Raw genomic sequence first — 14,554 nt, forward strand, 5'->3', positions numbered from 1 at the left:
TTTCCTGCCTTCCTGCCCGCCTTCCTGCTTTCCTGCCTTCCGCCCGCCGCGGGGAAGCTGCCGGGCACCCGCAGCTGCTGTTGGGCCCGCCCAGCCGGCACCGCCGTCTCACAGCGGGGCTCTCCTTGCCTGATGGCAAAGCGGGGCGTGCAGCCGCAAAGCCACAGAAGCCTTTCCCGTGGAGCAGGCGCAGCGCTCCGGACGCGGTGCCCACTAGGCACCCCGATTCCCGGAAAACGTCCCGTCCGAGAAGCTGAGCGTCGCGGTAAAACCAAAGCTCCCGCTTCCTGCTAAAAGCTCCCGTAGGAGGCCGTGGAAATATCCCGGTGCTCAGAAATGGATGGCGTAGTCACAGTCCTCTGCGTTTCCTCGTTGTCCTTGCGGAGTTTTTAACCTCAGAACGGTGCAAGCGAGGTGCGTTGCGCGGGGAAGGCTGGTGCGGGAGCAGGGAAGAAATCAAATGCTTTCCTTAAGAGATTCTGCTGGTCCTGTGCCAGATATCGCTGGGAAAGTGGCGTGGGAAATGTGATTAAAAACTCGCACTATATATTGAAACAATAATTAAGGGTTGGAGGTTTTTTTTTTTGACAGCCTTAATTGCAAGTTTCGTAACAGTCATTAATATAAGTTTGCACGCCTTTTTTTGCACAGCTCCTGTGTATAATTTTCAGAGTATTTGAAAAGATGCTATCTTGACTTCACGCTGATGCTTGCTTGGCTAAAAATGATCCGTGGCTCCCAAGCATTACACAGCACATTGTTGGAGTTTATCCGACTTTCTATGACTCCTTGTTCAATCAAATGTACCAAGCATTCCTGGCTGTGCCTACTTGATCAGGTGGCATGATTTAGTGGGATCAAACTTCAAGAGTGATGGATGGTTTTGGAAGTTTTATCTTGGTCTGGTCCCATTGGCAGGCTGCTTATCAATTAGCAGTCGGAGCAGAGCCAATGCATTTCTGGGATTCTTCCCACGTCTTACCTGCATCTAAAAGGAGCACACTAGGGTTGTTGTATCTGGGGGATTGCTTACTGCTTCTTTGTGGGAAGAGCCAGCAGTGGAGCCTGGCAGAGCTGGGAGCTTGGGTAGCTTGTCCTCCCCACTCACCCCAGCGAGGTGAGCAGGGCCAGGTCTCCTTGCTGGCCCAGGGGAGTGCCAGACAAAGGCAGTGCCCATGCATGAAAGGGCCCTGGTTTGTATGTTCTCTCTAAAATAGCATCTGCCAGTGCTGCTGTCCGGCACAGACTGACCCTTCATTTGACTTCCAGTGTGATACTTGTGTCCTCACATTGCACAGTGTGAACCAAACAAGATAAAAATCAGAAACTCCATGAAAATGTGAGTGAATTCTTCATCCAAAACAGTGTTAATGCAGATGCACCCTATGATTTCCACTGAGAGCGCAGGGAGATGACATTCTGGCTCTCATCATAGTTCCTGACTCTCATGGCTTAGCCCACAGCAGCTTACTATTGTCAGGAAAGAGTGATTTGTTAGGTTTTTTCCCACTTCTGCCATCCCAGCTTGGAGTCTACGTAATGTTAGTCAAATTCATGCATCGTCCAGAGGCTCAGCTAGCAAATCCTGTTCACATGTAAACAGCAGTTTTTCAAAGGTGGGTTTGGCTTGTTTTTCCTCAGGGAGGGCAGAAGGCAACCTCTTGTCCTAAAGAGCACTTCCTGAGGACATTCAAATTCCAGCACAAAGCAGTAGTGAAGCTTATCACACAAAAAAGGACACCACTTGTTTCTTGGGTTTGTTGGGGGTTTTATGTTGTTTTGTTTTTTAACAAAGGCAAAGCAATATCTGGTGGTAAATGAATGATGTGTGTTGGCCCATGTCATGGGCCACGTCATTCATTGACACTGCACCCATGAAAGCTGTTCGCTGATCTTCTCTTGCTCTCAGCTGGGCAGAGGAGACAAGAAAAATTAACAAAGGGCTCATGAGTTGAGATGAGGACTGGGAAAAAACACTCTAAGGGCAAAACAGGTTCAAATTTAAAGGTATAGAGTAAATTTACTATTAACAGAGTCAGAGGAGGATAATGAGAAGTAAAATAAGCCTTTAAAACACCATTCCCCCCCTAGCCCCTCCCTCTTTCCCACTGATGGCAGAAGGAGACAGGGCATGGGGGTTTTGGTCAAATTGTCACTTGAGATTTTTTTTTTCTGTTTGTTCAGGGACAGTAGTCTTTCCTCTGCTATGCCCTGGGTCCTTCCCATGGGCAAACAGTCTTTTTGAAGCTGTTGTGGCGTGGGTCACTCGTCCACAGGGTGCAGTCCTCTAAGGATAGGCTGCTCTAGTTTGGAAGCACAGGTCCTCCTTCTCTTATCTTTGGAAGCAGGGGCTCTCCCTCCATTAGGGTATCCCACTGGCTCAGTTTTCTCCAGCATCCACCCACTCCAGTGTAATTCTTTCATGGGCTGTGAGTGGATCTCTGCATCCCCTGGGGACCTCATGGGCGGCAGGGAGACAGCCTGCTTTACCATAGTCCTCACCATGGCCTGCAGACGAAGTCTCAGCTCTGGCACTTGGAGCACCTCCTCTCCTTCTTTTTCCACTGACCTTAGTGCTGCCATGTTGTTCTCCCTCAGATGTCCTCACTTCCTCCTCTGACTAGAAGAAAAACTGCTGCTTGTACGTACCATTGCAAACAATTTCCACCAATTCAAAGATTCTTGCGGGATCCTACAGCACTGAAAGTTGCTCACCATGTTTTCACCACCAGCCAGGTAGCACCACAGCCACTGAGCGGGCAGTGGCAGCTGCTGTGGCACTGGTGCTATTTAACGCCTCTCCTCATGCAGGGCACAAGGAAGGAGAAGATGCCACCCCTGCCCTTCTGCTGGCGTCACAGGTGGCTAGGGGTGGCCAGGCCCACAAGGCTCGCCGTGGGCCGCACCGAGACGGTGGTGGCTGCAGCGCATCGCCGCATGCTGTACTGGGATGGCCCTGGCGGTGGTGCCTCGCCACCCCTGGAAAAAACTGCCTGTGTGCTGGTTCGATTTTCTTCTTAAATATGTCATCACTGAGGTGTTACCAACCTCTCTAATTGGGCCAGCGGCATGTTCATTTTTGGAGCCATTCGATGAAAATTGGCTCTGTCAGACATGGTGGAAGCTTCTAGCAGCTTCTCACAGAAGCCTCTTCTGGCCCTTTCCCATTACCAAAAAAACAGGCTGTGCCAAATCATCACAAGCCTAAATAAAGCCAGCCTGAGGCAATCCCCTGAAATGTGAAGATTTGCACAGCATGATTAATACCTGGGCAAAGGTGCAAAGGCTGGAAGCAGTGGCTTGATGTGGAAAGTGTCAAGCAAAGTCAGCCTTTGCTCTGGCTCTGAACATGACACCTGCATGTCGTGACACCTGCAGTGGAGCACTTCACAGAATCACAGACAGGTCAGGTTGGGATGGACCACAGTGGATGATCTGGTCCAACCTCCCTGCTCAAGCAGGGCTGTCCTAGAGCACATGGTGCAGGTTTGTGTCCACTCAGTTCTTGAGTATATCCAGTGAGGCAGATTCTACAACCTCCCTGGACAACCTCTTCCAGTCCATGGTCACCCACACAGTAAAGTTCTTCCTCATGTTCAGGTGAAACTTGCCGTGCATCAGTTTCTGCTCACTGCCTTGCATCCTAGTGCTTAGCACCACTGAGAGGAGCCTGGCTCATCTCTTTGGCACATCCACACCCCCCTCCTTTTAGACATTTATACACACTAATGATGTCCCCTCTCAGTAGGCTCTTCTCGAGACTGAACAGGCACAACTCCCTTAGCTCTTCTCCTGAGAATGGTACTGCAGTCCCCCAAAGATCCTCACTGCTCTGTGCTGCCCGGCTCCTCCTTGGGTGACAGCAGATTTTGGATACCCGCAAACCAAAACCACCCTGAACCTGCCTGGGGCTCAGAGGTGCCCGCAGAGGCAGAGCCATCCGTTTCCATGTCAGAACAAAAATAGTGTGGGGTTTTTCCTCACAGAACCCGCACTTCCCCGCCAGGCAGCCGCACGCCCGGGCCGTTAACGCGCGGTCGGCACAGGCGGTCCGGAGCCGCTCGGGGCCCGGAGCCGGTGCCCGTCCATGGGCCGGGGAGCCCTTGGCGGAGCGGGGAAGGGCAGGGCCGGGGACGCGCTGCCTCCCGCCGCCGCCGTTCACTTCCTGGTTCCTCCCGGCGGCCGCCCCACCTCCGCGCAAGGGGCGGGCGGGCGGCGGAAGGGGGGGTGCGGTGCCGTGCCGTGCCGCTGCCGGCGCGGGGGCGGCGGGGCGCGCCGGACCCGCGGCGGCGGCGGCGGCCACTGGGGTAGGTGGGTGCGACTGACAGCGCGGGGCGGGGGGTGCCGGGGGGCGGGCAGGTGTGTGCGCTGCCGGAGCGGGGCGGGAGCGGGAACTGGCAGCAGAGATCTGGGAACCGGGAGCGGGCCGCCGGGGGATGCCATCCCGCCGCCGCCTGCGCCTCTCCACCAGCTGCCTCCCGGTCCCGCCGCTGTCCCTGGTGTGCCCGGCCCGCGCGGCCCCTCGGCCGGGCGGGAGCCCGGGGATGGCGCGGCCACCCGAGGGCCGCGCTGTGCTCCGCATCCCGCGGCGGGCCGGGGCCGGGCGGCGGGTCGTGTCCCGCAGCGGCGTGCCCGGGACCTGTGGGCATCGGTCGGGAAACGGGAGGAGGGCTCCCGCTCTCCCCTCGCCGCCTTCCAGCGCTGGGCTTTAAATACTGGGAGGCTGAACACGTTAAATGATACCGGCTAAATACGTGGTTTAGGTCTGCTCCGCGGCCTTTCGGAGCAGCGTTGAGTCCCCTCGGCAGGAAATTTAAAGTCGGAGCCTCCAGCGATTTCGTCGGGATCCTGTGATCTGTCAGAGGATTGCAGTGGTCCTGTAATTCGCTAATGCGTTGCAGCGATGGGACGTGCCCGCCAGCGAGCAGCTGGACAGCGAGTGGAGCTGCCCCTGTGGCTTCCGAGGTGGCCCTGGTCACCGGGCGTGTGGCTGCGGCTGTCCCATGGCACCATCGGCATCGGGAGCAATTCCTGGCGAAGCCAGGGCGCTGTACTGTGGCGGGTTTAGTTGAAATGGATGGTGAGTTTTACGTGACGGTAGCAAGCGATCCGGTCTGCTTTAGAACGGCAGCTTCTCGGTGCTGCTGGAGTAGTACTGTAAGGTGAATTTTTAAGAAGCAATAGTTCACGATGGCTCTTTAAAAAATAGTCCTCAAGAAAACGATTAAGAAAACGGGCCTTGGGGAGAAGGGGGCAGCAGTCTGGTCCCTGATGGGCTCTCCACTCGGTGTGTACCACTGAGGGATGTGGGATGGACAGCAAAGTTCGTTTAGATCTCTTTCCTTTGATCCTGATTCAGAAAAGATAAACTGTGTTTTTCAGCACGAGAGAGCGCGACAGCGTGCCAGACTCCTAGCGCAGGAAAGGTGTGTGTGCAATGTCAGATCTGTAGGAAATGAGCCCAAATTTAGATGGTTGTTCTGATACAGTGGAATCACAGAGAAGGGAGGGACTGGTGAGTTACAGTGGGTGACTGCATTGGGTGTTTTGTGGTGTACATAACAAGGCATTAGTAAGGACCGTGTTTTTCTTTGCTTAATGAAAGCAACAAATAAGTCTTTTGTGTAGCATTACAGGCATTTCAGTGATAAGAGTCATCATAAGGGGAGCCACGCCATTCTTAAGTCTTTTAAAAATGCAGCCCCTTGTGCAATAAAGATCCGCTTCTTCAAAGGCTATGACTCTGTCAGCGTAGCTCTTGGTGCTGCCTCACTGATGCAATAGTGTTTGTGACACCAGTGGGACCTGCTGCTGGTAGTAAGTTGTGTCTGACTGAATGTTCATTGAGATTTAGAAGGCGTGACTCAGAAACTCTTTGTGTTTATAGGTTTATAAAAGGGCAAATATCAGATCGGCCTAAACCCCAAAGTATTTGTTGTGACATTTAGGACCTACAGCAGTAACATCTATTGGGCATTCTCATGTATGTTTCTGCTTTCTTTTAATTTTCATTTTAAGTGGTGTAGTTAAAGACAAGGGTGTCTGTTTCAGTTTGAAATTGCTTGTTTGGTTGTAGACAAAAGTACACAAATATAATTTAATCCAAATAATGGGAGCAGGTTGCAGGAAGATGAATGCTTAATTGCACAGCAGATGCAGGTCTGCTGTGCCCAAGTTGTTCTGTGTTTTTTCTGGGCAGTTTCCTTTGTGTCAGCAAAGGGGAACAGCTGACAGTCTTCAGCAGTATGTGTGTATCCTGGGCAATGTTAGCTCAGCTTTGGTGAATATCTCTTTTTTTTACCTAATATGAATTTACTTTTCTCAATGGGTGGATTGCTGTGCACTCCCAGCAGAGCAGGAGCTAGCAGTGTTGCATAGTCCATGCAGTTTAAACTTGCAGTGTTGCATTATTTCAGGAAGACTTGCTCATGGAGCCAGTTTTCCTGTGCAGACATTTCCCACGCAGCTGTAACTGGACATCTGTCCTGTAGAGGAGACTAGATGGGCACCCACAGTTGTGTCAGTCTGAAAATGGACTGGCTGTAGCTCAGCCAGTCTCTGCAGATGTTAGTTGGGTAAGCTTATGCTTTTCTCTGGTCTCTCTGCAGTGTAGGCATGACCTTTTTCTTAGGTCAATATTCAGGAATACAGTTTTTCTGCATTCCTGGCAGAAGACATCAGATAATGTAAAATGTGACACGACAGAATAGCTTGTTGTCAGTTTTTATTCCCTGCATCCTGTGCTTATCTGGTTGAAGCAAACTAAATGTGACCGGTTGTACCTGGAACATCATATTTAACCTGTGCATGTAACTGATCTGAAGCTTCAGGTTGTGTACAAGAAAACGAGAAGTTAAAGCTTTCCTAATTGAAGCTGTGTGTTTCCTGGGTTGTGCAGGCAATAAGGAAAGAAGATAGCCCTTGCCTGGAGCTGCAGTGCAGCAAGTCTGCCAGTAACACTTCACACGTTGTCCTTTTGAGAGGGAGTCCAAAAGAGCGAGCCAGTTTGTCTGTAGGGTGTGGGTGCCAAAGATCTCCCCATATGGCAGCAGTTCCCTGCTAGTGAGGTGCAAGGTGTTAGAGGCAAGGTGCAGCCAGGTGCTGGCTCACTGCACGGGAGCACTGGTGTGTTAACTCCTGTTACCTGCTCCTGGCTGTGTCCCCAGCTTGAGGGCTGCTTGCAGCGCTTTTGGAGACTGCAGCAAGAGGTTTGTCTAGGCTTGTAGCCCCATATCTCTTTGCAGGTGACAGGGTGACCATACAGAACTGGTGCTGTTACAGGAGAAGAGGTAGGAGTGCAAGAGGAGGGGGAAAAAAGAAAGGCATGGAAAGGTAAGGAAATGAGAGGGAAGGGTACAGCAGCAGAGTTCAGCTAGAAGAGCGTTGGGAAACGCTATTCCAGGAGCAAGTAAAACAGCAAGTAAAAAAAGGACACAGAAGACCCACTGTTAAGATCTTTCAGCAACAGAGGAATGTTGAATGAGAGGAAATGCAAGGCCCTTGTTGATGTTTCTGCTCCTGGGCTGGTGGTGGATGGTGTGTTTGTCATGTTCATCTGTGAGTTTTGCAATAGTGCAGAACTGACAGGGATGACCAATCTTAAATGTGATGCAGCATGCAAAGGTTGAAACAAGTGGGCTGAAGCTGAAACGGTGTGAATGAGTAAAGGTAAAGTACTATGCTATTGGAAAGAAAAAAGGTAAAAGAAGACATACACAGGCTTACTGGGAAGGCAGTAGTACCATACCATAGATACAGAGAGGGCTGTAGCAGGTGATAGAGGTAGTAATGTGATATGCATCTTTGTTCTTTGCAGTGGCCACTTGAATTACTGATGTCCAATATAGCACAGAATAGATAAGGAAGATAATAGATATTGTAGCTGGTCTTGTCTTGAACTCTGTATTTCAAAAGATAGGAAAATTAAGGTTTATACACAAAAGCTGTATTTTTTATGGCAGCAAGGATCTCTTCTGCTTGCCAGTGTTAAAGTGAGCAAAACAAGAAATGCTTAGTTTGCCAACTCAGATGTTCTTTGCTATGTTTCAAAAGCTTTAACCTACACGACTTTGAACCTGCAGTCTTTTCCAGTTCTCTGAAGTATCAGCATACATTTCTTCTAGTTGTGATTTTAACTTTGCAGGACAGAGGTGATAATTTTTTGGTTCCTGTGTTGTTTATGTGTTATTTTAATGTACACCCTGCGTACTTTCTGTAGTCAGCTTAGGGATCCGCTTAGGTGTAGTATGTAGATTTAAAATCTAAATGCCTTGCAGCCTTCATACCTACATCTTTACCTGCCCCTATGTGGTAAGGCAGAATAATAGACTACAGGCGGGGGAATAAAATCAGAGAATGAGTGACTTGTTCGTGCTTGTGAAGAGGGGGCTGTAGCAAAATCAGGTGAGAGCCAAATCCTGCGATAGACCATCTTGAGTGAAAACGTATGTCTGGTAGTTAAAGTGCTCTTCCTGCCTTGAAAGATACTATTTAGAATATTTTTTTTAGACTAGAAGGGTTCTGCCAGCTTCTTATTATGATTAAAATGTAGAAGCTGCAGCTCTTTCCTGCTCTGCAAAACATATTCCTTATGCCATGAAAGTTATGTGGTTTTCTAAATTGAAACTAAAAATAATTCCAGTTTTATAGATAAACTTTCCCCTTTAATTTTTTTTCTTTCTTTAAAAAAAAAAAAAAGAAGTTGATAAAGGACAAATTGAGAATTTACATTCCCCTAATCCAATGGCTTGCTGTTTTAAATTCTGAGTCAGCATGTAAATTGCAAAGCTGTCCAGAAGACCAGGACAGCTTCTCTTGTTTTGTCTCTCGTAAGGCTGTGCATTCAGGGTAACTGCAATGCTGTGGGAAAGCATGACATCCCCATCTGTTGTTTTCTGTTTCCTGGTGCAGTCTCTCCTGCACGATTGCTCTTTCCTTAGAATGCTTAACTTTAGATAGGTGTCAATGCAACAAAGATGGTATGCTCAGGATTAGTATTTCTCTTTTGACATAGGTTAAGTAGCTTGTGTGTATTTGATCTATTGGGAAACTGTGAGATTGAAGTGACAGAATTTCTCTGTTCCCCTTGCTGCTCTGATAGTTAAAAACTTACCAGTTATTTAGTAATGGTTCATTACTTAATGGCAGTTTTATAAAGTACCTTCTATCTCTGATGAAAGACTTATTAAATTAAGATCACTAGCTTTGTGACCAGAACAAGTCAGATCCAAGTCTGACCTCAGTCTTGGTGCCCTTGTGATTTGTACCCTGTTTCTACATGTTGCCCCAATTTTGTCACTCATCCATAGTGGTCCAGTGTTTTTGTACCTTGGACAGTAACTACATTGTCTGTGCTCTCCTTTGCTCAGGCTAGCAGCTGACAGGCCTTTGGGTGGGGGTGCAGTCACCAGATAACTCAGACTCCTAGGTCAGTCTTTATTGCATTATAATTTATTGATACAATACATGTCCATTAGTTAAACAGAAATGATACAGACATCAACCAGGAGGCTGTTATCATGTGCCCTGAGAGACTGCATACCACAAGCATCAGGATAGGGAAACCCCTGTATTTGTAATGCAGAAAACATGCCTTATTTTCCTTTCAGTTCTACTGACGGAATTCCTCAGGCACTGTTGAAGCTGCTTCTTGTCTACACTGATGTAAATTAGAGGAGGACTGAGGTGTTTGTTTGTACCTTATGTGGCTGCATCTCTTCTGAGGTTGTCCCTCTCAGCCTGATCCGAGCCCTCAGGGTGGAGTTTCTAGATATGACCAGACATCTTTGAGGTAATTTCCCCCTTCCCTTTCTTTCCTTAGGGAGAAGTTCCCTCTGTGTATTTGCGCTCCTATTCAAACGTGTTCTTCAGGAAGGCATGACTTCAATTAAATCTTCCCCTCCAAAAAGATGCTTCTGACAAAAACAATAAAGTATGATTTTAGCGTGAGCCATTTTTTCTAAGGTCTTGTTCATGTGAGACCTCTTTGAAATAAGAAATAAATTAAAAATAGAAAATAGCATCAAAGTAGTTGATGTTATAAACAGTTTTGTAAACAATTACTATAAAGCATTATAATGCAGCCACTTACTCCTTTAATGTATAGAAAAATGTTATAAATTGGTTACCATCTGGTTTTACGTGCTCTCTATTCCCCTTTTCAAGGGAGGTAATCCAAGCCTGTGCATTTACCCTCAGGAAATGCACATTTATTTTAAGCCTTGTAATTTTTTTAAGGTTTCTTTATGCCATTTTTCTTCAGTAGGGGAACTGAAAGTGTTGAAATTGCCTGACTTCAGGAGCCAAAGGATTCAGGACAATCCTGAGATGTTTCTTACCTTTTGCTAAAAGCAGATGCATAGCTGGTAACGTAGTATTTAGGCTGTAACTATACTCCTTAACGTAGCCTGAATTTCCAGGAGAAAAACGAAGAAGTATCTGTGGTAGGCACGATCCTTTTCCTGCTCCTGGGGTGGCTGGAGGAGGGCTGGCAGTGCTGACTTTGCCCTGTGATAATTTGATCTGAGTCATCGGGTGTCCTGTAAACGCAGACTTAACTTCCGTGCCTGCTTCTTCTTCCCTGTTGCCTTTGCCATTAAAATCCAAGATCATGTTTTTACCCATTTGGGTTTTTAGCCCAAATTGGGGTGGAGTTTGTTTTGTTTGTTGTTTGGTTGGTTTTTTTTAACCACGTGCAGAGTCCCAAAAGTATTCCAGTGGAAGTACAGATCTCTGTAGCAAATTTGAGCCTGCTAATAATAGGTTTGCTTTTTTTAGCTGCCTTTCACAGACCTGTTAGAAATGTCCCATTGACCGTCCAGGGGCTGGAAGCTGCCATGCCAGTGGATATCTGGATGAATCTGCAGGAGACTGCCAAAAATTCTCAGCATAGCTGGCCTGTTTTGTTGTGCTCCTTCAGATCAGATAAAGCTTTTTAGGCTTTGCAGGAGCCATTAGGAAAATGCATTTAAATACTGATACTTTCTTATTATCTCTGCTTTGACAAGTTTTCACAAGCTTGTTAGATTTTGGCTGCATGGAACTGTGGCAGGAGAGGCATAGGTAAAAACCCTTTTAGTTAGGAAACTCACCTTCTCTTACATCTCTTGTAAAGGAAGATTAAATATGTGGTGCTTTAATCTATGCAGTTTTATGTACAGAAAAATGAAATAAGCTTAAAAATGAATTCTTCTGCAGTTTCTCTCTGTCTGGAGCTGATTGGTTTTGTATAAAAGGACATCTGTCCTGTGGATCTAGAGTGCCTACTTTAGCTGTTGTGAATATAGTATGACTAGTTACGTATGTTTGCTTCCTTTTGATGATAAAAATTTAACTTCAGTGTTGTTTGTCAGCTCTCAGGTATTCTGTGTGTCATAAAAGCTGTTGGGAAGTATTTCTTTGAAGGAAATAGAAAAACAAACTGAAAACCTAAAAAAAAAATCCATGATCTGCCCTGATCTGTCTTCTTTTTATTCTTTTTTTTCCCCAGTATTGTTTTCATGTAATTTGCAGAACTCAAAATTCACTTAGTTCATATGACAGAGTGAAAATGTAACCTCTTCCCAAAGTTCAGTGTTAATGGACTTGTAATAGGGGAAATGGTTGCAATGTACATTGTAATGCTGTAGCTTTGCAAGTCAGATCCATGTGCTTGACTTAACTGACATGAATGATTACATGAAAATCAGCATGTTCACGATGATGGTGATTTAAGCTTGCTCTAAGTTTTCTATCAGAACCTCAGGGAGCTTTCAGGTACTTACTGGGTGAAGGCCCACATCGTTCGTTTGTACATTCTTAGCACATTCTTTGGCTGTCACAAGCCATTAAAAACCAGATTTTTTTTACATGGCTTATGACAGGTGAAAAGACAGTTTATATAGGGTGCAATAGCATATTTTAAGTGTTCATTGTAGCAGGAAGTGGATTTTCATTTTTGTTTTGTTTGCATTTCTAACTTATGTATTACATGCATTTTGATTGTTCCTGTATTGCCAAATGCCTTCCAGATAAAAAGAAAAGGTCTTTGCTCTGTCATGTCATTAAGCTGACTTGATGTGTGTGTTGTCATTGTATCTCACACTTACCTAGTGGCCACCCTTGTAGCCTGACATCAAGATTAAATCCTTAAGCCCTTTGCCTACACTGTTTACATATTATTTGCTCCAGAGTAGGAGGAGCTGACATATTCCATCTGTATTATAAATTAAGTTCATATGCAGCATGATTGAAGGGCAAACCAGTTAGGGCAAGTTACTGCTCCCACCCTGCTACAACCTTTTTTTTTTTTTTGGTTGTATTATTTATCTGATAATACCAAACTGGGCAACATAAACCAAAACAGATGTTTGTGTATGTAAGAACAAGGAATTTAAAAAACCCCACTAACCGGGTCATGTGGGAGGGAAGCTGAGGCTCCAAGCTCCTATAGCTTGACTCTTAAGATAATGAACACTGAAACACATATGTATTTCTCAATGTATGGTTTTTGTGTCCTGATTCATTTTGTTGCCTAATGAGGCCTCTAAAGCAAGCATTTAATGGCAAAGTACATCAAATAACAAACTTTTCATTCAGCCATAATCAGGGGCCTGCGTGCTGTGCTCTTGACTCACTGCAGAAATGAGTCTCCAGACTTTGAGACTGAGGAGGCCTCAGGGCTCCTTCCAGTTTCTCCTTAGACAGTTACACAGCAATAGGTTTTTCTTATTTTTTTCCCCAATTTAGCTCAATAATATTTCTGAGAGAGAGCTGTAAAACTTTTATTGGAGTGAAACCTCTTTCTGCACTTGCAAGAGAGATTAATTTTTATTTCACTGCTGAAGTGTGCTGCTCAGAACTAAACCCACAGCTTAATCACTGTGTATTTGTTCAGCTTTCAGTCAGTCTTTGCTAATACTGACCTTAAGGTGACTTGTCAAACTGATTCTTTTGTTAAACAGGAGTTTGCTTTTCCTGTGACTGTTAGATTCCTTTGCTTTGGATTACAAAACCTTAGGGGGGAAAAAAAATGGCTCAGAGTCTAGGCAAAAAGTCCTGAGAGTCTGTTTTCAGGACTGTCCCAGCTTTGTTACTGTAGCTGATGTGTCAATCTAAACTTTCGATTGAAAATTGAACACCTAAATTGCAGTTTTCTTTCTTACTTTTTAATGTAATGTGATGTTCTTGTCAACTAAACATTGATGTCAGGTGTGAGTCTTCAGTTATGTCAGTTTTATTTTGAGCTGATAAACAAGCATAGCAATTTTAATAAGACTATTAAACAAGCAGTGAACGTTAACCTGTTTCCTTGAGGGAGTGGAAGAATTAAATCTTAGAAATATTAGATAAGTCTGTGTGAGTGAATGAATGTATAATTGTCCTTACAGAAATTGTGAAAAATGGAAACAAGGTATGCAAGTACCAGTAGGTATAGATTTATCTGAACTTAGACTGCCAGATTGTTTGGGTAATCACTGTTTATGAAAATGACATAGCTTGTCTTCCTAAATATCAGGAATCATGAGGCTAAATTATAGTTGTGTTTAAAATACGGAGTAATTACAATGTGTTAAGTGAGTTTTGTGAATGAGGAGTGGGTTTTTTGTTGTGGGTTTTTTTCTTGCCAAAGTAAATGGCATCCTCACAAGGACATTTTCATCTTGATTTCTGTTCTGTGTGATGTGTGTATAAATACAAGACTGATATGCTTTAACATTAATCCATGTGACTTTCTTCAGATTCATAAATAATCTTAAACTCTCTTGGCAGCATATTAAATATTCAAAATGGAAAGATGAGAAAATACCTAATTCTCCTAGTTTATTTATATGAGTTGTGTTAGAAAACAAATATTCTAAATGGTCTAGTTCATCTGCTTCTGTGCACCTAGGAAGTTTGTGCTCATGGCTTTTGCTGCACACTGTGGCCACAGCAGTTCCAGTACCTCTCTTCGTAACACTTGCATTCAGGCACACAAAACTCATCACTTCTGTGCTTGGATGTAATTAATCATCCTGCTCATTAATAGCCTTATTCTTTGGCTGTGAAAGAGTAATTGCCCTCTTTTCAGTTTGGTCTTCTTAATAGAACAACTGAAAAGTAAACTGTCATCTCCTTCCCTGTTGAGATAGGGGCAGCAACATCTCCGTTTAGATTGGTGTTAGATGGAGTACAGCTTATTTCTTGTACTTGGCAGAACTTAGTCATAAAATCTGGAGAAAAGTTTGAAGTCCTAGGGAATTCTACAATTCTCTCACTATGTTTTCTGTAAATTGTATCCATTTTTAAACAATTAAAGACAAAAATAGCTCTAGTGTGAACTTTTTTGGCTGACAACATAATTAATGGTGAACATTTTCTCAGAATTTAAACGGCATAATGAACACTCTTTTTTGCAAAGCCTTGAGAATAAGCCTTAATTTTGAAACAGCAGGAGGCTGATACCTTCCATTCAGGCATATGCAATTCAGTGTATTTGGTAGTAGAATTACTGTAGCCATTTTTGTAGAAGGTGGGTCTTTAGAGGGTGTAGTGTTATGAAGTGTTTAGAGCACTGAGCAAATACTCTGAGTAG

General features: G+C 45.3%; 1 protein-coding gene across 6 annotated transcripts in view; it reads left to right on the forward strand.

Moving 5' to 3' along the window:
• The first annotated feature begins 6 nt into the window (after positions 1-6).
• ZDHHC3 (zDHHC palmitoyltransferase 3) overlaps positions 7-14,554 on the forward strand; it is a 38,090-nt gene continuing 23,542 nt past the window's right edge. Inside the window, exon 1 of one of the 6 annotated variants that reach the window (XM_014248560.2) lies at positions 7-414. The gene's annotated coding sequence lies outside the window, so the exon portion shown is untranslated. Of the gene's footprint in view, positions 415-4,223; positions 4,312-5,062; positions 5,081-9,570; positions 9,791-14,554 lie in introns of those variants that run through there. The other 5 variants (XM_005519037.3, XM_014248563.2, XM_014248561.2 and 2 more) reach the window with 5 other exon arrangements.

This window comes from Pseudopodoces humilis, chromosome 1, assembly GCF_049639895.1.
Source record: "Pseudopodoces humilis isolate 2021_Gansu_Grassland_sample_001 chromosome 1, ASM4963989v1, whole genome shotgun sequence".
NCBI classification, from domain to species: domain Eukaryota; kingdom Metazoa; phylum Chordata; class Aves; order Passeriformes; family Paridae; genus Pseudopodoces; species Pseudopodoces humilis.